This window comes from Lissotriton helveticus, chromosome 5_1 (assembly GCF_964261635.1).
Source record: "Lissotriton helveticus chromosome 5_1, aLisHel1.1, whole genome shotgun sequence".
Taxonomy (NCBI): Eukaryota; Metazoa; Chordata; class Amphibia; order Caudata; family Salamandridae; genus Lissotriton; species Lissotriton helveticus.
This window is the reverse complement of record NC_136065.1, coordinates 2077946043-2077971444: the sequence shown is the minus strand read 5'-3', so window position 1 is coordinate 2077971444 and position 25402 is coordinate 2077946043. Positions and strand designations below refer to the sequence as shown.

The 25402-nt window shown below is 46.1% G+C and overlaps 1 protein-coding gene across 4 annotated transcripts in view; it reads right to left on the bottom strand.

Moving 5' to 3' along the window:
• Positions 1 to 15487, bottom strand: part of VARS1 (valyl-tRNA synthetase 1) — a 205901-nt gene extending 190414 nt beyond the window's left edge. For 2 of the 4 annotated variants that reach the window (XM_078646021.1, XM_078646024.1), the window contains exon 1: positions 15354 to 15487. The gene's annotated coding sequence lies outside the window, so the exon portion shown is untranslated. Of the gene's footprint in view, positions 1 to 15341 lie in introns of all 4 variants that reach the window. The other 2 variants (XM_078646022.1, XM_078646025.1) reach the window with 1 other exon arrangement.
• Between the last annotated feature and the right edge of the window lie 9915 nt (positions 15488 to 25402).

Below are 25402 nucleotides of genomic sequence, written 5' to 3'. Positions count from 1 at the left end.
TGGGGATCAATGTCATTTTGTGTAGCTATGGCTTCCAGTATTGTGAATCTTAGTTGAGCTATGTTATGTCTTATGTTATTTCTTCAATATTCAATTTCACGTAAACATGTCAGGCCACTTGCTCTTGTCACAAATTTTCACTAGAAACAAATCAAGCCTATAGCTTTGATAAATGGCTTGTCATTGTAAGCAACTTAGTGCTGCTGTGTTGATCAGAAGCTTTCCACAAGCCAAGGATTGCAAAACTAGCACTCCTTCACTGGAAGCACGCAACTACTGCCCAATCAAATACTGTACTCAAGGACATCAAAAAGTGGGTGGAGCCAGAGCCAATCTGAGTAATGCATCTTAAAGATTTTTCTGCTGATGACATAAGGTTGGCAACAGCTATGCTGTCAACCCAAACCTAAAAAGGAGTGCAGGCAAAAATAAATATCAAGTGTTTAAAGTCAATTAAAAAAATTAAATAACGTGGGTTTTGCCCAATGCTGTATGCGTGGTGGACTGAAGCACCACATCAATGATAATTTAAAAGACCAATGGATGAGGGTGCTGACCAAAAGCCATCGCTGTATATTCTTTATGATTTTTGGGGAAAATAGGAGCTTATCGAGGCAAGGCCAGTGCTAAAAAAAAAAAAAAACAGGATTTCAAGCTGGCAGAACAGAAAGCAAAGGAAAGGCATACGTTCCTCACTGTGACTGATAGTACCTGGGCTCTCTGTGTTCTCCTGGACTCCAGAAACAAAAAAGCTCTCCCAGTTATTGCCGAATTTACAAAATATCATCCAATTTACAATAATGCACTTCCAAATATTAACCTGAGCCCAAAGTAAACAAGCATTTGCAATGCATTAGGTCTCGCATTTGCAAAAGTTTAAGCTATTGCCATTGAAAATGACAATGCCTTTTCTTTACCTGTATTGATAATTAACACATAAATAAAAGGCATTGTCATTTACAGTGCCAATATCTCAAACTCTTGTAAATGCGAGACCAATTTCATTTCAAAGTAGCAACCGTTATTGTACCGGGCTGCTTGGAAAGTAAAAGCGTGCATGGCGCGCTGAACGTTGCAGGAAAACATTTCGTGTCTGCAGTAGTAAGAAACTCATTAAAGAAAATCATGCTTACAGGCTAAATATATTTTGCCCCAGGTTCAGGTCTTAGGGCTGCCCCTGCTGTTGGTAACTACAGACTAAATAGGACATACCGTGTGACAACAGAGGTAATAGAGCAAGTCCTCATGGGAGGCTACAAATGAAGACATGGTGGTACTGAGGACCGACTAACAAGCCTATCAACGAATCAGAAGCCAGCATTTACAAAAGGGCAATGACACAAGCCAATTAAAAATATGGGCAGAGAGTGGGTGGAGTTTCAGGTCCATACTCGAATACAGTATGCCTCTGAGAGCAGCGCATGCGCTGCCCAAGCTCGACCTAAAAATATGTGGGTGATTGTTTTCAGTTTAGTTACTGTTCCAAGTTGGATCAGTAACAAAAAAGAAAACATTTCTAAAAAGGTCTTTAAAATGTGGGTGGATGAAAGCAACACGGGGAGAGAGAGGGAGAAACACGGCATCGATGCAAAACATGACACTGAAGGGGGACAGAAGCAACACAGAGTGCACGTGTGGTGGAGAGGAAAAAACTGATGAGCGTGCAACATGGAGTGAATGAGGGATAAGCACATGCATGAACAGGCAATGGGGGACTACAGGGGTGAGGACGAGAAGCAACAGATGAGAAAGGAGGATGTGGGTAGGGAAAGCAACACAAAGGGCAGAGGGAGGAAGGAGAAGCAATTGGCAAGAAAGCAACATGGAGTGGACGGGGAGAAGCACATGGGTGAAAGAGCAATGGGGAGGGGGGGGGAGTACAGGAGGGCAATCACAACATGGAGAGGGTGGAGAGACCCACACAGACAAGAGAGCAACACTGAGTGCAGTGGGAGAGAAGTACATGATGGAGACAGCTGGATAAAACATGCATGCTCATGGAGGGCTTACCCGAAAAGAAAAAAGTAGTGCTTGAAAAGAACGCACTGGAGGCACAGAAGCAAGCCAATCAAAAGTGCTGGTGAAAAGGCAATGTTCCATAGGCGAGACAAACACAAGACTGACAAGCTGGGACATGAATAAGAAGCAGGCGAATTAATATGACACGAAAGCCGACCAATTTTAAGTAGCGGGTGCACTCTAAACCCTGTATGATCTTCTAATCAACATTTACCTGTAATCTTGCAATTCTGTTCAAGTGGCTAAAAGAAATTCCATTTAGATTCCCAGTTTCAAACAATAACGAGCATATCTTCAACTGTACATACTTATAAAATGTTTTACATCACATCATGTATGAAGCCAGTAAATGTCCCTGGACCCTGTCATGAAGTTACATCTGCAGATTGTATGTCCCCTCATGTGATGCTGGAGGTGGGGAGGACTGAGACCTAGATATAGATATTGAGGGGAGGTGGTAAAGACGATTAGGTTACCAATGCCCTGTTTGCTGCAAGACCACATCCCCTCAAATCGACCCAAATGTCCTCGCTCTTACACCAGAAGTCCTTGCCCTTGGTAGAGAACCAGTGGGCAGACAGTTTGACAGCACATCTTAGTGTGACGAGCAGAGCAGGAATTGCTACAACACAAAACTTCATCTAAAATCGATGTCATGTCTTATGTTGACTTAAATGGCCATGCCCTACTCGAATGGCGACTTTTAAAGAAGCCACCATCTTGGAGCAGTTATGTTTGATATTGATGCACCAAATCTGGAGGCTGAGCTAAGACCACCAACAACTTTCATTTGTCTGTTACATGTTGAGTACCTCAAAGCAGACCTCAGCTAACTACGCCTTTCAACGTGTGCCCCTAAGCGACGAATGGCCTCCTCTGATTCACCGCCAATGCTGACAACACAAAACGGAATTTTCGAAATGGGGCAGAGCTAGCTTTGCTAATTAGCTTGTTCAGTTCAGCTGTTCGTGGAGTCACAATTGACTGCTTCATAACGAGAAGCAAAAGCTTTGGCTGTTGTTTCCTTACGGGTTGGGTTCCCCGGTTCTACTGCTCTTTCTCTGGGCTGGTTTAAAGTGGTGCCCAAAGGTTGCAACCTGAGGTTTGAGTCTAGTCTTGCGTTGGAACCCCAAAAAGGTTCCAAAAGAAACGCCTGCATACGCTGGCCACTTTCTTGCTACTTCAGAGACACAAAGCACAGGTACATGCATTTGTTGTGTGCAAAGAAATTTACTACATATATAAATGTGGCTATATGGTCTTTACTGCTAGTAAGAGTGAGATTGTGTTATAAAATGAAAGAGTGCTGAATTATGTGATAACATCACATAAGCCCCACAATTCCTAACAATGAGATCACAATATTTAGTTCCAACCGTCCTGGTTTCCATTTTCTTATCTTTCCTCCACTTCACCCAGTCGTGATATGAGATGACCTTGTGGGAGCAAAAAGCGCTACACAGTAGCAACGTCACTGAAGCATGCAGGCGCTGCACGTATCACCGCAGAAGGAACTGACCAGTAACATACTTCTATGCAGGGCCGGTCCTAAGAATTGTGGGGCCCTGGGCGAAATGGAAGATGCAAGGCCCCTTTAATTTTCATGTGACATCACAAGAAGTGACGTAATAGAAAACAGACATCCAGTGGCGGAGGAGGGTCGCCCCACTGCTTTTAAGCAGTGTCACTTAAGGAAAAATAAAATTATAATAGCTAAGTTATTTTCTTCTTTTTTCATTGTTGCGGCAGCTTTGCGGGAGGGATGGGGCATGGCTGCTCTGCTGACAGAGCAGGGGACTGGAGGAGTGGTTTGCACTCCCTAACGTGCGCATGAACGTTTGGCCGGCCATTGGAGCAGGCCTACCATTAATGCGCACTTTGCATGTTCTCCTTGCAGGCTGCATTACAGCCTGCATGGAGAATATGCCCAGCCTCCCATTCTCTGGCTGAGCACCGATCCATGGTGCTCAGACCAATCACAACGCTGCATTGCAGCTTTGTGATTGGCCATCAGGAGGCTGGGAGCGGGATGCATCCTGCTTCCTGCCCTGTAAGCGGGGAAGAGGACCGAGAGGAGGCGGCGGTGATGGCGAGCGTCAGACAGGTAAGTGTGTATTTTTTTTTATTTCATTCCCTCTCGCCAGATCCGTAAAATGTGTTTGTGCTCAGTACATGCAACAAACAAGGCTAAATAAGTGCAAGGCCTGGATCACTGTGTGTGGTCGCTAATAATTGAGTAATTGGATTGGATAGTAAATCTGTTGCCCAACAAAGCCTGGACAGGAGGCAAGAAAAGGCCTCTTGTTTCTTCACAGATGGCAGCAGACTAGTTAAGTGAGTTACACCCTGGCTGTATAACTGCAGATCAGTAGTTTGAATCTATGTGATGCACAATCATACTTTCAGGGTCCATTATCGGAGAGTCATTAAATAGTATAATAGCAACTCCTTAGAAAAAGTGGAATGAAACACTTTTATATGGTCGTGGTAATTCAAATGACAGCTAAAAAATACCTTTAGCACACCGCCACATAGGTATTGTGCTTTTCACCACTGTGTTAATACCCAATGAGTTGTGTGCCTCTTTTCATGGTAAATATCTAGGCAAAGCCTCAGAATAACATCACCATTAACAAGCATTGGCAAAGCCAATAGGTCTCGCCTATAAGAGCAATTGGCTTTGGCAACGTGTATTTGCATGTTGTACGCTAGCATGGCTGCTGTTCAGCATGGTTAAAAGTTAGTGGCACAGAATGCCCCTGAGTGGAGTGGTGGGAGTAGAGTGTCAGACTGGATTTGTTGGAGTAGAGTGTTGCAGTGTGGATTAGGGGGGACTACAGTGTCATACAGTTGAGTAGAGGGGAGTAGAGTTCAGTGGTTCAGTGGCAGAGTGCAGTGTCGTATAGTTAGTACGATAGAGTGGAGTGCCGCAGAGTAGAGCGGGTCGGGCTTTAGAGTTTGATTGAGTGGAGTGAGGTTGATTGGAGTGGATGGACTTGATTGGATCGTGGAGGGGTGGATTGAAATGGGGTGAGTTGGATTGGATTGGAGTAGGGTGTATTAGATTGGTTGGGGTAGGGTGGATTGGTTTGAGTGGATTGGAATAGAGTAGGGTGGTTTGGAGTGGGGTGAATTAGAGTGTACTGGAGGAGGTGGATTCGACTGGTGTAGTGGGGTGGATTGGATTGGTTTGGGGTGAATTGGAATGTGGTGGGCTGGAGGGGTTGGATTTTGTGGGGTGTATTGAACTGGGGCGGGGTGGATTGGATTGGGGTAGAGTGAGGTGGATTGGAGCAGATTAGGGTGGATTGGACTGCAGTGGGGTGGACTGATTGGGGTGGATTGGAGTGGGGTGGATTAAGGTGGGGTGGGGTGAAATGGAGTGGAATAAACAGGAGTGCTTTGAACCAGAGTGGGGTGGGGTGGACTGGACTGGAGAGGGGTGGATTTAAATGGGGTGGGGTGGATTGAAGTGGAGTATGGTGCACAGGAGTAGGGTGGACTGGACTGTAGTGGAGTGGCGTGAAATGGAGTGAGGTGGGGCGGATTGGAGTGTGGCGGACTGGAGTGTGGCGGACTGGAGTGTGGCGGACTGGACAGGAGTGGATTGGAGTGGGGCAGATTGTTGTGGATTGGAGTGGGCCAGATTGTTGCGGATTGGAGTGGGGTAAATTGGAGAGTGGCAGATTGTTGTGGATTGGAGTGGGACAGTTTGTTGTGGATTGGAGTGGGACAGTTTGTTGTGGATTGGAGTGGGGCAGATTATTGTGGGCACCGGAGCGGCGCGGATTGCCCTCAGACTTAGACACTGCCAACGGAGGGTGAGACGAGGCTGAACATTGTCGGACCCAGTGCGTGGAGTGCCTAGGCGGCGTGCACAGCTGGGAGATCGATGTGTGTAACGTGAGTGCAGCGGAGGCGGCTCACTGGCGGTGGCAGCTCGGGACGAGGTGAGCACGTTGTGAATAGTGCAACCCGGCATGCACCCCGGAGCACGGGAGCTCTGCTACGTGTCCTACCCTCCACAATAACTCAGACGGAGCATGTGATGTGAGCGGAAGTAGAGGTACGATCTGTCCTATGTTTTGCCCCTAATTATGACTTTCACTGCAGTTTAGCAGGGCTTGGCTTACTCCGGGCATGGCCTTATGTCTTGGAGCTACCTGACCCCTGAAGCTGTCTGCCTCTGTATTGCCGCCTTCACTGTGCGCCCCTGCATGCTGAGAAAAACGGAGATACAAGCTGCCACGAGAGCTCAACACAGCTGGCTGCCTTTCCTGACTCCGTGGTCGGGGATGCTACGATCCCAGGATGAGTACTGGAACTAGACCGGTGAGAAGGGGGGCGGGGCACGCCGATTGAAGACTCCAAAGAATCAACTCCACATAATAGCTATATAATACTGGAAACAAGGGGGGCGGTTGTGAAGCACTGATCTACAATACATGTCATTTAAGTTTTTCACAATGCCTGACCCTAAGATGGCGGCCGCCCCGAAGAGGCCCCTGTGAGTCATTGATGTTACAATGCCTAACCTTAACATGCACCCGCCCCTGAAGAGGCTTTGGGTCTGTGATTGCTGGCATTAAAGGGAGCCACACCACGGAGTGGTGCCTGAGAACAGCAAAAGGCAACCTTAATCAACTTGAATTAACATAAACTCCTAGATCGCCTCCCATTCCGAGCGCTGGAGCTCAATGATTTGTAGCTCGGTCTCAGCTACCACTGCTCATCTCACACTCCAACCCAGCAGTCAGGAACACCAGATGCTTTCGACGGAACTATGATGACGCACCATGGGTGGATCCAAAAACTGTTTTTACCTACCATGGAGCCCGAGCATCCTTGGCCGATGCCCGGTGGAGCTGTCCTATACAGCTATAGAGGAGTCTGGCCCCTTGGCCATCACCTACCCAACTCGTCATCTGACATTCTTTTCCTCATGTCCCCGTTAGTGTCTCCTTCCCTGCCCCTCCCTCTGTTGATCCTTTGATTCAAACTGATGTAACTATTTAACCCGTAACTCGCTGATTCAACTGATCTAAATAACAAAACTGTTTGTACCTACCACAGAGCCTGAGTAACCTTGGCTGATGCCCGGTGGAGCTGTCCTATGCAGCTATAGAGGAGTCTGGACCCTTCGCCGTCACCTACCCTGCCGGTCATCTGACATTGTTTTTCCTCGTCTCCCCATTATGTGTCTCCTTCTCTCCCCCTTCGATGGAACAATGACGACTCCCCCTGGGCAGATACCAAAACTGTTCTTACCTACTGCAGAGCTGTCCTACACAGCAATAGACGAGTCTGGCCCCTTGGCCATCACCTACGAAGCCGGTCATCTGACATTGTTTTCCTCCTCTCCCCGTTAGTATCTCCTTCACTGCCCCTCCCTCTGTGATGCTTTGATTCAAACTGTTGTAACTATGTAACCTGTAACTCGCTGATTCAAATGATATAACTATGTATCCTGTAACTTGCTGATCCTCATGTGAAGCGCTCCAATACCTCCGGGTCTATTCAGCGCTATATAAAACTTTGAAAATAAGTGGGGCAGATTGTTGTGGATTGGAGTGGGATAAATTGGAGTGGGGCAGATTGTTTTGGATTGGATTGGAGCGGGCAGATTGTTTTGGATTGGGGTGGGGTAGATTGTTTTGGATTGGGGTGGGGTAGATTGTTTTGGATTGGAGTGGGGCAGATTGTTTTGGATGGTAGTGGGGTAAATTGGAGTGGGGAAGATTGTTTTGGATTGGAGTGGGGTAAATTGGAGTGGGGCAGGTTGTTTTGGATTGGAATGGAATGTGGCAAATTGGAGTGGGGCAGGTTGTTTTGGATTGGAGTGGGGCAGAGTGTTTTGGATTTGATTGGGGCAGATTGTTTTGGATTGGAGTGGTGCAGATTGGATAGGAGTGGGGCGGATTGGATAAGAGTGGATTGGAGTGGGGCAGATTGATGTGGATTGGAGTGGGGCAGATATGTATTGGATTAGATTGAGGTAGATTGTTGCGGATTTGAGCAGGATAAATTGGAGAGGGGCAGATTGATGTGGATTGGAGTGGGGCAGATATATATTGGATTGGATTGGGGTAGATTGTTGCGGATTGGAGTGGAGTAAATTGGAGTGGGGCAGATTGTTGTGGATTGGAGTGGGGTAAATTGGAGTGGGCAGATTGTTTTGGATTGGAGTGGGGTAAATTGGAGTTGGGCAGATTGTTTTGGATTGGAGTGGGGCAGATTGTTTTGGATTGGAGTGGGGCAGATTGGAGTGGGGCAAATTGTTTTAGATTGGAGTGGGGTAAATTGGAGTGGGGCAGATTGTTTTGGATTGGAGTGGGACAGATTGTTCTGGATTGGAGTGGGGTAAATTGGAGTGGGGCAGATTGGGGTGGGAGGAATTAAATGTGGTGGAGTGGGGTGGATTGGTTTGGTGTGGATTGTATGGAGTGGGTGAGGTGGATTGGAGTGGGGCAGAATTGGCTGTACTGCATGATTACGTGTCAAAGCATAATTTCAGAAAATACACATAAGAAAGAAACAACGTTGTGCTTTGCAATAAAATAATCCTCATCTTTTGAGAACAGTGTCCACAAGCAAAAACAAAAAAGAAAGCATGAGTGCAAATTAAGAAAAGAAGACTTGGCAAAATAAAAGAAACTTGAGTATAGAAAATAAATCTTTGCAATTGTTTTTCCTGCTGGGCATGTACATGCCAGTCGCATGCCTTCTACTTGCAGGGCACTAAAAGTTAAACAGAACAGAATAGTACCTCAATGACGTTGGGAGCAATGGACGGGCACTGATTAAGTTGACTCAATCAGTGCTTGGTCTCTACTCCACAGTGAGGAACAGAAATTATGTTCGGTCTGCTTGGACGAATTACGAGGCTGTAAAGAAGAGTGCCACGCAAATCAACAAATGGTAAGCAATGGGTGGGCTCTAAGTCCTTTTAAGTATACAATAAGTGTCTCACAAGCAAGACACATGAGGTAGCACATGCTCTCGCAGGCTCGACCCTAAAAAGGGTCAGAGAAGCACTAACAAATGTTCAACAATCACGTGCGCAGCTGCATTTCGATCTCTTCATAGTTCAAGAGGAAGAATGAAAAAATCAGGATGTGTAAGGACCCTCGAGGCTTTTCATAAGGAACTGATAGGGTGCTGGGGCCAACGGATAAAGGGTGGCCTTGACTGGAGTAGTTCATGAGAATACCTCTATACCTTTGCACATTACACTTCATAGGTTTTTCAATGTCTTTCCACTCATCATATCAAGAAAGTTGCTTGCTATATTCTACATTTGAAAAGGCATGTAGCGAGGTTTCGTGGCTGCTGGCTGACAGCGTGTCGCACTCTTCCACAACAAGAAACCTTGTCTAGTTAAAGTAGATCCTTTCTCTCTGCCCCTGCACCCCACCCTCACTGCCCTGTTAAACAAGACCCAGGAGTAGCACTCGCCATTGGCTGTCAAAACTGTATCTATGAAATCTCCTACAAGTAATTATATGAACAAGAAATTACTAATTCACAGCCCCTGGGACATAAGTGGGCAGGGGACTCAACTGTGTCATCAAGAGTCAATCTGCTACAATCATGAAAAGAGGGGCCACAGAGCTCCCTGCTGGGGAATTGGGTGGCTATCAGTTTTTTTTGCACTTAGCTGCATTTACCCCTCTAGTCCTAAAATGTAGTGATCTAACAGTAGTGCGCTGCGAGGCCAAGGACAGGGCCCCCCTGCCCTGGGCCTCCCAGCACTACATAATGGATACTAAGCCCTGAAAAGGGAGCCCCACACCAGGACCTTGCAGCCTAATGGAACGCTCCGAGGCTCACCTGCCTTGGGCTTCGCAGCACTGGATAATGGGCGAAGTCCCAGTGAAAGGGGCCCCACAGATAACCTTGTAGTCTGATCCAGTGCTTCGAGGCCCATGGATGGAGAAACGCCTCCCCTGTGCCTCAAAGCTGTAGCAAGACACTTTGCTAAACACGGCACTAGTGCGCCATGCCAGTCTGATCTGAATGCTCCCTCCTCCCCTCAGCCACCTCTCCTTACTTGTTAATGTCCGGCTAGTCCTGGAAACAAAAGAGCCTTCTGTTGCCTGGAAGCAGAATACACAACCGGCAGACAAGACTTCACCACAGGTTTGTAATAGAGGTGCTGCCCAGCCCTTGTCCCTGAGAGGCGGCATAATTGCTGGCCTTGCTGCTGTCACCTCCTATACCCAGTCTTTCCCCAACCCCACCACTGCACCTCAATGAATGACCCCACGCCGTGAGCAGCAAAGTCGAGACACCTCACTTGAAAACACATTAGCGGTGTGATTGCTTTGGTGAGGGGGCCCTGAAGGAGCAGGTGGGCTAACTGGGAAAGGGTGGCCTTTCACACAGAAACGGGCCCCCCATGTTTCTGAGCGCGAGGCCCTGGGCAGCTGCCCACACTGCCCATGCCTAGTGCCGGCCCTGCTTCTATGCTTGAACTGGAGTCTGCCTCGTTCAACTTCCTCCGTGAGCCAGAGAGCATTTCAAGCTTTCCTTCAGACAAATGCGGAGAGGTTGTGGCCTAACGGCTAGAGTTGTCGACTTTGAAGCTGGGGAACAAAGTTCGAGCCCTCGCCATCGGCTAAAAATCCTTCCAGGGATTCTGGGCAAATCACAAATTCTCCCTGTACGTTCCAAAAATGAATGTGCCCTTGTGTTACTTAACTGGTGCTCATCATGTAAAGTACTTCGATGTCTTCGGGTTGAGTTTGCGCTATATTAAAAAAAAAAAAAAAAAAAGGAGTGCAGTTGTTCACACTGCAACCATTCTGCATTCTCAGCAGTTTCCCACTAAGATACTGCATAGGGAGGGTGGTCGGCTTTACCCAGAATACCCGTGAATCCATATCCAGAATGCCAGGCAGTACTGAACGGCGCTGTGGCGGGATTGCACACGACCCGGGAGAGGCGAGTTTAGTCTCCAAAATATGGGACCCACTGGAATTAAGTAGTTTGTGAACATAATTATGCTCTCTGGACATATATGGCAAATATGATATAATCTGGTGGTGTGAGTAATTCATATGAAACCAGGTGACCAGCCATCCACACCTAAATACATTGTGTGATCCTCGGCAAATGAATTATATCTGGTGATTTCATATTACTCCCTTGTCGGGTGAGAGATGGCGAGTGAGCCTCGCCTCTTTAATATCAGGTTGCCCTACACTGAAGGTCTTTCGGTATCTTTTTCTCTTCATGAATCCACGCCCACAAGAACTGAAGTGTAAAAGCAATAAGTGACCCGTCATGGGGAACCTCTCACACAGAACAACTTGAGCGCCCTGTGCCTTTGATTTGTGGTCTCGCAAAAAGTGGGCTCCTTAGATGCAGTCTTTTTCCATATCACGCGCACACAGCTCACCACCCCAGATTCAGTCTCTGCCTTCTGTGATTCATAATCGAAAAACGACTACAACTACCAGAATGCAGTTGCGTTGTTGGCTTTAGAACCTGCGCACCTTGGTTGTTAGCACTTGATAAAATAAATCGGTTTACGCTGCTCAAATCGTCCTATCTTTCTGGGCCTCCAATTGCAAAAGGTAAACAGTCCATAAACAAACTATTGTATGGTGTTCTGTCCAAATTAAACTACACTAATGTGCTGTGTACAGTACCTAATGTTTAAGATATACCAATTATTAAAAGAAAAGGTAGTCTCCAAAGAGCTCTGTGCTTCCAGGCACTATTTCGTCGTGACTAGGGCCAATGTGAGATTGCCGACTGTACACAAGTATAAAGTATTACATAAGATATCAAAGTGCCGTCTGCATATAGCGCCAAGAGGCCGAACGGTGAGTGCTGAGCTTCACTAACACCCAGCGAACTCGGAACAAATGTCGAAATTAACATTGAGCGGTCCAGACCCCCATCCATACTCACTCTGGTGCGTGGCGCGCGCTTGGCAGCCTCTGGCAGGTATGTGTGAGCAGTCGAGGCACCGAGGCGCGCCCAGTCCCCTTCTCACAATCCCGGCCCCTGGTACTGCCCCCCCTCGCCATGTGTGGGCAGGCGAGCCAGTTCAGGCGCTGTTCAAACAGCCATAAAATTGCAATCCCCTTCATTCAGCACGATTACTTAAATTTAATCAAGTCACAGCGGAGCCCCCACCAGGTTGGCGGTGAGACATGCCTATTGTGTGTGTGTGTGACGGGAAAAGGAGCCCTGCTAATGTGATTGCGAAATAATTAGATGGCACTTCAAAGCAGATTAAATAAGAAATTTGAAGAAGAAAAAAAATTACATAATCCTAAAGAGGAACACGAACAATATTCATTCGTAGTTTTGTTTAAAGGAATATTTATGTTAAATATATGAGCATGATAAATATAAAGTGAATATTTACAAAAATGTTTTAAAACAATCTAATATTAACCCCTTGCATGCTGATGACGGCCCGCAGCCGTCATGCACTACAGTGCTCGTGTGCTGATGACGGCTGGGGGCCGTCATGACCGCACCCGCGCTGAAATCTTCAGCACGGGAGCGGAATCGCGGCAGCATTCAAGGGGTTAAAACAGAATCAGTAGTAGAGAGGTTCCAATTAAAAAAATATAATTTAATGTCAAATTTATTTTAGGAAAACCGTGAAAAGAAAGCTGCCCTAGAGTATTGAACACACAGCCTTTTTAATGTTTTTCCGTAGATTTGCGAGCCACTGCTGATATCTGGGCAACACCAGAATAGATAATTAATTACAAAAGTAAAAAAAAAGTGTATGTAAAATAATGTAAACACGCGACATTACGTTTCCTTCCCCCGGCAGCGATTACAATAGAAACTGCAAACAGCCCCAGCAACACATATTTAATAGCCAGATAAAGGTTCGTTCCACTCACAACACCGGTATGCAAAAGACATAATGCAAAAACAAACTAGATGTTAGCTGCTGGCAAGATTACAAATTGCTCCTGCAGAATATTTTCCTGCACGCCTGTGTAAAGGCAAATGTATTCCCCTTGTGCCACCAGGCAATCATTCTAGCAGGAGGAGTAAATGAGCAGCGTCCCTGCTGCTGGTGAAACAAGTGGTAATAGGTTCTTTGAGTAAATCAAGTAGCTAAAATTTGCAAAGCAGAACATTGCCTTAAGTTTTATACCAGCCTGTCGCTGCGGATTAGGAGCTCAGCGTGATGTGCTGTAATCAGCACCTATGGAGTCGAGTCACCTTCAGGTGTGTTTCTTATCAAAAAAAGTGGAACTCAAAGCAACAAGCACATGTTTGAGGTGCAGAGGTTCTCTGTTTTAGGTCAGCAAAGGTCATAGATTTCAAACGATTGAGCTATTCAAAAGAGGGATCTTTACTCTGTGCTACAGAAAACGAGACAACCGATAGCGCCTCGACGCCGCGTGACCTGCAGAATGTGCGCTCTCCAAAGGCTAACGTGACTGTAATACAGTAATCATGTGCTCTTATGAGCTACACGTTCTCAACCTATTTGGCAGCGACCGCTTTCAATTTAATTCGTTATAGGGCTCACGTCTGGTGCCGTCCACACAGTGGTGCTGTTGCCACAAGTCTGAGTGGAGGGCGCAAAGTACAGCACTACTAATAAAATGCACTCCTATCACAGCATGCATGGCAAAACCGCACCTCGCGAAGCAGGAGGGGGACCTGCAAGATTCCCTTGCGGGAACGTGCAACCAAACGGCGCAAGGAAATCGCCAGACGTGCACGCGTTGCCACTGCAAGCAATGCAACGCGTGCACGTTTTTGCCCCCAAAATTGTGCCAATGGCATTTGGTCTCTCTCCTATGCAGCGCATGCGCGCTGCCTAGGCGATACCTAAAAACTACCATAAATAACACATATATAGAAATTATGTTTTATTAAATGTATATATTTTTCCTCTATCATTTGTCCATAAAAAAAGATACATGTTAAACACAAAATTACATAACCAGAGAAGAATTAAAACCAGACATAGTACACAGTCTTTCAAAACATTCACATCTCCCATAATATATCACTGTAGAATTACGTACCACTTTATTTCAAAATAAACCTCCTGGATTCTCTTAGCCTGCATCAAGTGGAGATGTGCTGTGTGTCAATAGTCAGACAGTTCAAGGGGCATTCTAGTACTTGGACAGCACAGGTCCTTAATGAATCCGGGGACCTGATGGATGCAGCGGTTACTGACAATTCAATAAGCCCACCTGCTTAGCGCACAGATCTCTGACTGTTTTTCAAAAAAATAACTCAAAATACTTTGGATATTTTTCTTACTCACCCTTAACAGCAATGATTCTACCAGACTGATGGAGACTTTTCTGAGTTGTAAACTTGCATATACTTAAGGACTATCTTGAATTCATTTGCACACTCACTGACATCCTAAATATTTGGTTGAGAAGAAGAACTGCTCTCACCCTACGTTTCAGGTGAAACATTAATCGATATTAAAGACATGTTAGCATGGCGAGCCTGTTTGTGTGTTTTCTGTATTTAAAATACAACTCAAATCTAGCTTTCATGGACGAATAACCCAGTTGAAAATGTGCATGAGCTACTAAAAATCACATTTACAGAAGAAGACTAAACAATCTTAGGAATTACCTAACAAGCAGCTACTTCGGAATTACTCCATAACCAGTTCGCCCAAAGAGCTGCTAACTGGATGATTGGGACCAGAGGATGCACAAGTGGGAACTCTACATGCACAGCAGAAGAAAACCTAGTACAACTAAATGGAAAACACATTTAATATAAAAAGGGAAATCCGGGAAAGGCTCCCAGTAAAGGATGTGTGCAGAAATAGTAAAGAGAGTGGCAATAAAGTGGCTTATGGGTTGACTTGAGGTACCGCACGGTGCCTCGTCCCTGGTCAGACCTTAGTACCCCCCAGCTGTCAAGTAAGCCCAACAATATTAATAGGCAAAAATAATTATTTTAATGAAATTGGGGTAATATAAACCTTTAATGATGATTAGAATCATAAATGTGCACATAGATAACACTGGAAAACATCTACATAAAAATACAGTTTACAACTCAGAAGCCATATGGACAATTTTCTGTAAGTATACCTACAAGTCGTCTGATGGAACGGGGACTTCCGAAATAGACATCGAAAGACATATTTTATTAACAGAAAACAAGGACGAATTAAATAGCATGCCTATAAATGAATAAAAGTCATCAAATGGACACAGGAAGAAACCCCTCAAATAGACATTTTTCAACAACTTCACTGGCCTGGTGGTATGAAAAGAATACTGTCAGTAACACACTAGGCCAGCCACCCCAGCCCCGGATTGGTTCCCGTGGAAGCAAGCAGCACTCACACGAATACCCACGTGCACTACGGCGAGCACCGGTCTTCCGCAGCTGATGTTAAAGCGGATGTCATCATTCGTTCGTAATGTTGGCACTTCCGTCTAACATAACAACCAATCCGACGGTTCAACGTATCCTTTCTTCCGTCTGTGAGTAGTCGGTACCGTCAATGTGTAACGTAACAGGATTGGAAGGTTGGGAACACTCTGACCAATCCTAGTGTGTCATGTCGATTTTCGAAGTGCTGATTGGCTGTGCAGTCAGCCGCTAAGTTTACAGTATACCGGCTGGTTTAGAGGGAGTCAGTGGTGGACCGGGGGTGATGGCCTCTGTCGCGCCGCTGCGGAGCCCCTCTGGTCTTTCTTCCTGGGCTCGTACCAGACGTCACAACCACGGGTGGCGCGGCCGGGACCTGTTAAGATACGGGGCGGTACTTGTCTAAGGCTCGAGTGGCATTCTAGTATATAGTTCAGGTCGATTCTCACTCTGCTGCCACCTTCACTGCTCCCCGGAGAGTCTGACAACAGATCAGTGGTTTGTGGCACGACTGACACGGCAGGTGTAATTTCCGTGGTGAACCTGTCCGTGACATTCTGGATGGCACTCATTCCTTGAGGGGATATCAGTAGGGTGACCAGACGTCCCGGTTTTCGGAGCAGTGTCCCGAAACTTTGCTCCAAATTACAGAAATGTCCCGGTTTTTGTGCAATGTCCGGGTTAAACTGAGAAATGTCCCGGTTTTTAAATAGTGTCTTGCACCGAGACACAATTTAAAAAGCGGGACATTTCTCTACATACTTCGCACAGGTGCTTAGACGGGTCTCTATCGGGCTCTACATTATTGCCCTGAGGATGGAAAAAAAATCTTACCGCTGCAGCAATACCACGCTTCTCCACTGCCTTAAAAGAGACCCGTTATAAATGTTTTTGAGCACAATGTCACAGGTTTTATCACAACAGTGAATGGATGAATATACAGTGCCTAGAGGTATTTTAAAGCGTCTCAACAGGAGACACTTATGTTTGACAGTAGCCTGTACAGAGCAGACCTCACCAGTAACGTACTGCATCTATTTTAAAGTTAGCCCTGTACCTGAGAAAGTCCACAGTCCCCGTCCCCCCCACCCTCATCTCAGAGGCAGAGACAGGCCTATAGTCACACCCCATTCCACACCTCAGAGGCACAGACAGGCCTACTTCCTCAGCCCTTCCCGCATCATAGTGCGTTTTGTCTCCCTTTCTCTTCCATCTTCCCTTCTCAACTTCTGGCATGGGGCAAGCTTATTAGCAAATTACTTGTTTGGAGGCTGTTCTTGGCATTGTTAAAGCTAAAACCCAACATCCTATAATGCACATGCTGTTAGCTTAAAAATCCATTGCTGTCTGTCACACATCTGATTTGTCGTCTGTAATTCTTCACCTGTGTCTGTGGAGGCAGCTTTCATTGTAGTCCCTTTTCTATGTCTATGACATATGTCAAATAGTCCTACTTTTATGTTGTTGGTTACTGCAAAATGCAGTCCTACTTCTATGTCTATGACCTATCCCGTTTTTTTTTGTTAGGTCTCGCTGATCCAGCGCATGCGCTGCAAGGAGAGACATTTAGTAGGTGAGTTTTCAAAGTGCTACTGACTGGCCTAGCGCTTGCGTTAACACACACAGCCGCCATCTGTCTTTCACTCGCCCGCACGTTTTCGCTTTGATCGAGAATGGACTACAAATGCCGCTGCCTTCTCCAGCCTATTCCCAAACTCCTCACTTTGATGAGTTTTCAAATCGCTACTGGTTGGCCTAGCGCTTGCATTCACGCCAGCAGCCGCCATTAGTCTTTCACTCGGCCGCACATCTTTCGCTTTGGTCGAAATGGACTAAAAATGCCGCCTTCTTCTCCAGCCTATTACCAAACTCCTCACTTTGATGACGTTTTTCGCTTGCCTTTTCTTGCAGCCTATCAATACTTCCGCTGTGGTGAGGTCTTCCTAGCCTATCGAGGCTCCCCTGTCTTTAGTTCCCGTTATTCCACTCTGGAAGATGTCTGCTTGTCTTGCATTTCCATTGCTGCTCGGTGTGTCCACCGTCCTATAGCTGGCCGTTGCCTTCAAGACTCAGCGCCACAAAAAGAAGGACATCCGAGACTACAATGATGCAGACATGGCGCGTGTTAGAAATGGGATTCCTGGTTGGCTGAGGCTTGCGCCAGAGCCAGGCAGAAACCACTACTCTAGTCAGGACACGGGAGTTACACGCCAAAGATAACCCCTGCTCACCCCCTTGGTAGCTTGGCACGAGCAGACAGGCTTATCCCCAGGGCAATGTGTAAAGCATTTGCGCAGGCACTCACCCGCAACAACATCCCAGGCCCCCCCACAAAAGGAACTCCACACAAGGTTATATCAAAAATAGCCTTTGATTATCCAAACACATCAGATAGTAATCACACCATATACATTGTGCCAACTGGCACGGGCAATATTTACAAGGGATTATGCACATCTGACAGGGCCACAAAAGGGCAGGAGCGCTTCCCCCGAGGGAACACAACAGCGCTCTGCCTATAAATGCAAAACCAGGCACTGGGGGCACAGTAACTACAAAGCCCCCAAGGGAGGACCCCTAGAGCAAAGGGTCCCAGCAGTCCTGGGCATCAGGAGGGGCAATGCAGGGTAGGCTCCTGCCAATAAAAAGGTCGTAATAAGCTGGATGGGCACCCGCAATGTGCACACAAGGGCAGGAGCGCTTCCCTGTGGGAAAACACCAGCGCTCTGCCCAGAAATACAAATAAAGCGCTCACGAGGCCCTGGGGGGACATAAAAGACCAAAAAGCCCACAGGAAGGGCCCCTGAAGCAACCATGGCCCCAGCAACAAGGTCCCCCTAGGTGAAGAGGGCAGGAGGGTCCCAACGAAGTCCTCCAGCAATCCAGGGGCTGGGCAGGGCCCCGGGAGGCAAGCCTTCCCTGGACCCTAGCAGCAGCACGCCCCTGGTAGATTCAAGTCAGGAAACAAGAACATTTTACATGAGGTCACAGCCTCTTTTTATACACACAATTCCTTAGTCTCTAGGGTGCAGGGTGGGGGAAAACCAGACGCAGCTAGTTCTGGAGCACTCTGTTGTGCTCAGCCCCTCTCCCCATTCACAGGACAGGCTAGGGACATCAGTCGCACCACAGGGGCCGGAGCCAGCATTGTGTAGGGAAGGCCCAGCCCTATTCAGGTCCCAGGTGCACTCCTCCCTGCCATCAACATGTAGATCTCTCCATTCACCACCGGTGCAGACCCATCCTGACTCCTGGAGCCAGGCACACCAGCCAATCACAAGCCAGACAGTCAATTCACATTTATGACACAGACATGCCAGCTTCTAGAAGTGGCACTTCCACACTAGACACAATAAATCTGCACACATCATCGCGCAGCATTTAATCACACAAGTCCGCACATACCAAACTGGACCCTGAACTCCCCACACATTAGGAACTACCATGGACACACATATCCCCCATGCATTCCTATGGGAGGGCAGGCCAATCTCACACACACACTCAGAGAGCGCACGCACTTTACACTGCGCCACAGTGCTAAAGTGCACAAAGAACAGAAATCACTATAATAATGTAACATTAAAAGGCAAAAAGTTCAGGGGTGAACCTGCTAGAAGGGCCAAGTCCAACAGCGCGGTTGCTTGTAGTTAATGTAGCATTTTGCAGATTTCCCCAACGTCAGGAATGCAAAGTAGTGTGCTTATCTTTGTGTGTGGGCCAGTGTGTCTGTGTGTTTGCCTGATTGTGTGTGTTTGTTTTTGTGTACGTGTGTGTCTGTGTGTTTGTTTCACTGTGAGCCTGTTTGTCTCGGGTGTTTCTGTCTGTCTGTCTGTGGTTTATGTGGGTGTGTGCATGTATGTGTCTTGGTGTGTTCGTGAGTGTGCATGCCTGTTTGTGTGTCTGCGTATCTTTCCCTCAATCCGTTGAGCCTCTGCGTGTGTGTATGTGTGTTCGCGAGTGTGTATGGCTGTTTGTGTCTGCGTCATCTTGCTTTTACCTGTTGTGTCTGTGCGTGCACGTGTATCTCCGTGTTCATAACACCGCGGGTGTGGGAGCATCAGACGGCAGGGGCAAGAGTCGCTCAGTAATACCCCATTTCTGACAGCAGCATCTCTGATGCAAAGCATAACGCGCAAAGTGAGTGACCCTCCGGGGGGCTGCGGGACCTGGAAGCGGACTCACTCCGGCGCATGTGCTCTGTATCTGTGGTTTGTCTTCCCAGGAGACTGATTCATCCCAGCCGGGGCCAATTCAAGCATGAGTCTCTTATCAAGTTTGAGACCAACAGATTGCCAATGTCCTATCTGGACTTGAGAATTCTGGATGAATTCCCGCCCACCTCTGTGCCCTAGCTCATACCTCACTATTGAAAAGGTTTGTTATGGAGGCCCGCCAAGACAAAAATCATTGTTTGGTGTAAAGCATTTTCTCTATGTCTTGAACCCTAAAGGAATCACCGATGACTGGGCCTCTTCTGTGGTTGTTACTGTTGCTTAACACTGAGGGTAAAGGGCACAGGTACTACTGCAGACCAACTAGAAACCGAGGCACTCCATTTGTTCATTCAGCGCTCCAAGTTTAATGGGCCTGTGGAATTCTGCTCTGTTATGTCTGGCCATTGCCCTAATATATACCCAAACTACGTATGTGGGGCGAAAGGGGCCATTACCTACCCATCCCCAAATGATCAATGCAGGTACTGGTAACTAATGGGATGGGAACCTCAGTCTCATTACAAGTTGGACCCTGAGGGTCCAATAAAAAATGAGGAAAAGTCAATTCTGACTTTCATCTACACCTGAATTTCTCATTTTGGCCTAGACTTCCAACAGGGATCTTTAGATGCATACAGTAGCTGAAGTCTCCAGGTGAAAGTAAGCATTGCTTAATGATGATAGGACTGATTACTGCTGATAGCGACCCCATCAGAGGGAAGTGAGCCCTCATAATGAGGGCGATAGTGAGTTTGAGCATTGGTGACTGAATCAGCAAAAAACATTCCCAAAATTAAAGTCTTTGAAATGTCCAACACTTCTAAAAATGAACAGTGGCTCCGCCAAAGGTAATATTCCTGGGTTCCAATCCCTATTCCCGAGAGTTGCAGAGTGGTAGTTTCCGGTTAACCAGGTGAGTAGGTTTGCATTGGCTATTGTTCAAGGAACCAGACAAAATTCAATGAGAGACAAAGCAGGATGTCAAACTGGTCCAATAGCCAACACAATTGCATCGGTTTGTGATCCTGGCATTGAGATGGCACACAAAGTCCTTCTTCTGGAAATTCCAAACTTTTAGGGCATGTTCCTTGAAATTGGCTAGTCACATCAGATTTTTGTAGTTGATAGAGCGTTCTGTGGACCAGTTGCAACAACTGAACCCACAACATAACCATTTGGGTCTGAGATCCCAGATATAGGCCAAAGGTCCAACCATGACTTCAACTGTCGTATCAAGTTCTAACTAACCTACATACACTGCAAATAACTCACGATACCTTAGAATAGAAGTTGGCACGGAAACTGGAATACAAAAGATACGTTTATTAAGACCCCATGGGGTGGTGGTACATTCATACAGCACCCTTCGGTAATGCAAGAAGTATCACACCAAACAGAAGGCACATGGTCCTTTTATACCCATACAAGGGTTTGAAAAGTAGGCGGCGCACACATAAGATGATTTCATGTACATATAAGGACATTTTTGGAACACATCCAACATGTGGGAGGAGTTCAACAACTTGACAAAGTTGAGGAAACATCTTTCAACAGTGATCGATTACTAACAGATGTGGGTTGATTGCACATGCGCGAACCTTGACCATAAGCTAAATATAGCCTGTTGCTGGGCAGACCATGCGCTCAACTAGCGAGGAGGTAGGACAAAGCATGGTGACCACGAGGTAGTGTAGATACTCAAAATGGAGGTCGTGAATACAAAATGGCCTCTGAAAAACCGGTCAACATAACAATGAAAACTCACGTAGCTTCAGCGAATGCTAACATAATAGCTGCCAATTTACAACAGATGATCCTTTTAGCATTTAGCTGAAGCTACCTCCGTACCTCGAATAGTCCTGATATACATCATTAATATCAATGAGCATTATTTTAGCTATTTCTTGGTTCATCATTTGTTTGGCTTTTATCTCAGTAGTGTTTCTATTGGACGGGATACAGGCAGTGATACAAACGGAACATAGTGTGGGACCACATTGTAAGCATAAACAAAGAGTAAAGAATATAGCAATTATTGCACATAGGATTGTCAATAGTTTCCAACCCCACGTGGTGAGTAGTGTCCAGATCCAACCCGAAAATGTCCATGTATCATTGCCAGGATGGATTTCAGCAGCGATCTTATGCAATGTAGAGATTGCACCATATACTGAAGGCGAATTATCGGGTACAAACACGCAACAACTACTTCCGATAATGCGACATGCACCTCCTCGTTCAGCTAATATAACATCTAGAACCATCCGATTCTGGAGCGCTACAATTCTAGTAATTTGAAGCTCTTCTGTAATATTCCCTAATGCCATAGCAGTTTGATTAGCAACAGCTTCTACAATACGTGTTAATCGTCTCACCTTCCTACTATTCAAAGCAGCACCCGCAAAAGGAAAAATGCCTAAATTAATATCAACATACTGTTGTAGTGATGTGTCTGTCTGGTCTACATTATCTATGCTTATAGTTCTCTTAACTCTATTTACAACTAATTCATGGAATAATACAATGTTCTTATGATACATTTCGGGTGCTATAAACACAGGGGGCAGTATAAACAATACACAACATATCCCTGACCATCCCATTGGATGTCGGTGGTAGCCTCTATTCCCACAAATAAAGAATGTATTATGTGAAGTCACAAATGTAATATTATTCTTTCCGTCAAATGCTAGAACAGTAGTGCATTCACTTTCCCCAACTGGAATTGTTCCTTCATTTTTAATACATAAGTCTGCTTTAGCTTTAATAACAGAAATCACAAATAAATCAGACATATTTGTTGTTCTTGTATTAGTAAAGATGTGCGGTGAAGATACATTGTCCGGTCGGTATTCTTCCCACTCCAATTTAGTCCCTTCCGCTTGTGGGTATCCATCTTCGTCCTGATGACAAACTTTGTTGAGGCGAAAGAGAAGCCCACCTTTTGAAGGCCATCTTAAAGTGAACAAAAGTGCATACCAAGCATAGTAAGAACCATTATGAGAAAAAGGGAGAGGAATAAGAGGCGTTCCTCCTTTCTTTTGATGACCTGGTAACATTCCGCACACCCAACAGTTTGTAGTGTTCGTGGTATTGTACGTATAATGTAGCATCTGAATGAAAGTGTTATTTAAATAAGTATGTCTATGCTTTTGCTCATGGTATGTAAGAGTAAAATGAAAATGCTCAAGTGGAACAGGAGTAGTGGTAAACAAATATTCTCATGCTGGGGCCACTCTTTCTGCAAACCAAGCTGTTGTTGCTATAACCATCATAGTAACAGCAAACCCTAAAACACAAATTATCTTCTTGTTTTTCATTTTGATAGCAGCATGAACAAACTTTTCCTGCAAGAACTTAGTAAATGAGCGCTGAGCCCAAGGGGCAGCCGTTAATTTCTTCACCGAGGGTCAAGACGGGTGTCACTACACTAAGCAAGGCTGATTTCCCCCCCCCCCGCCATTTCGGCATTCCGTTTCACTAACCCCGGGCTCAACTAGTCTTCTTTGCAGCAGATGGTATCTCGATGCTCCAGTAGTAGTGTGGTCCGGGAAGACTTCCTCAGATTCGTTGGGCGTGATGGCTGGACTCTTCTCCGCGTCCAAGATGTCTCGGTAGTCGGTCAACACAGCAGGTTTCATCAAGTTGGGGGAAACACGGTGGCAGTGGGTGGTATGTATCCACCTTTTCCGGTTGGTCACTCGCACTGCTGTTCTTGTTGCCAGGAGGACCTGTTCCGGTCCACGCCACCTTGGCTCTAGACTGCTCGACCTTTCAAATGACCTGATCATCACGTGGTCGCCAGGTCAAAGATCATGAGCCTCACCCGTAGATCTGTGTGGAAGAGCTTCTCGAACCTGCTGATGAATACAACGCAAATTATCTGTTAAGCGCGCCAGATAGTCATTCATCAATATACAAGGTACATCGTGTATGGAGCGTGGTTTAGGAACTCCCCAAATATTCATAGGCCTCCCAAACATCACCTCATAAGGTGTAAGACCAGATCGTGAATGAGGTATCGATCTTATAGACAATAACGCCAGAGGCAGAGCATCCGGCCATTTCAAGGACGTGTAGGCCTCAATTTTTGCTAGCTTAAGCTTCAAAGTAGCATTGTATCGTTCCACCAATCCTGCTGACTGCGGATGAAATACAGCATGAAATTTTTGTTTTATTCCTAATCCCTTCAGGACATACTCCACAATACCCCACAAAATGAGGTCCATTATCGCTCCACAAAAATTTACAAACACCATACCTCGGGAAGTACTCCTTCAGTAATACCTTAGCTGTGGTCAATGCTGTATTATCTTTCGTAGGGTAGGCTTCTATCCATTTACTGAAAACACATACCACTACTAGGAGGTACTTCAAATTGTTACAGCGCTCAAGTTGGATGTAATCCATTTGTAATATTTCAAATAGTGTGGTCGGTGGAGCGAACCCTCCTGCAGGGGTGGGTGTCCCTTTTCCAGAATTATGCTGCAAGCATATCAAGCAGGACTGTACTACTTTCTTAGCTGTACTGGCAATCTCAGGATGCTCCCAAATCCGTGCAAGCAATTTAGTAATTGCGAGAGCTCCAACATGTGCCAGTCCATGTGCCATTTGAACCATTGGTTGTAAATAGGCCGCAGGCAATTTCCATCTCTCCATATACTTGCTGCGCCAACAACCTTCATCATCCAGTACTCCTTCTTTAGACCACAGCTCAGGTTCTACTTCAGAAGCAGATTTCTGTATGTCTAACACTTCCTCTCTAGCATCATGCCATCGCTCAGCTTGAGATTTTACTACGTACATGGGGCAATATTTTGTCGCCTCGCAGTTTCACGAGCTGTTTGGTCAGCAAAAGCATTACCTTGCCCTATTTTATCAGTCACCTTTTTATGTGCACTGCATTTCACAATCACTATCTTCTTTGGATACGTCAATGCAGATAAAAGGTTGTGCACCAATTCCCCGTGCATTATTTGTATCCCATGTGATGTTAAAAACCTCTCCTTCCAGAGCAAACCGAAATCGTGCACCACTCCGAAGGCATAGCGACTATCTGTATAAATATTTACACGCAAACCAGCGCTAAGCTCGCATGCTCTTGTCAGCGCTATTAGTTCAGCTGCCTGAGCTGACCTTTGTGGTATGCGAGCTGTCTCTACCACTGTCTTAAGTGTCGTGATCGCATAAGCTGCGGAAGTCGTACCATCTGGCAGTTTCAAACATGATCCATCAACCCACAGTTCTCCCTCAACATCTGGAAGGGGCGTATCTTGCAAATCAATGCGACCCTTTGTTTGTTCCTCAGTAATAAAAATACAATCGTGTGATTCTTTTGACTGAGACTCAGATGCAGGATATGGCAGTAAAGTAGCTGGATTTAAGGTTGCGCACCTCTTCAAAGTAATATGAGGCGCCAGCAAAGTTAATTCATATCCTGTCAGACGCGCACTAGTTAAATGCTGTGTTTTCGTTTGATTCAACAAAGCATCTACCGCATGGGGCACTAGCACAAACAATTTGTGTGACAACACTATTCCTTCACATTGCCGTACAGATACAGCTGTTGCTGCAACTGATCGAAAACACCCAGGTAACCCTTGTGCTACAGGATCAAGTACTGCTGAAAAGTATGCACAGGGACGTTGTTTATCTCCGTGTGTCTGAACTATAACTGACAATGCGCACCCATCTTTCTCATGTACATAAAGTGTAAAGGTCTTCGTATAATCTCGTGTACCTAACACTGGTGCGGAACAAAGAGCTTGTCTTAACTGATGAAGAGCATTCTGACATTCATCTGTCCATGAAAGGGG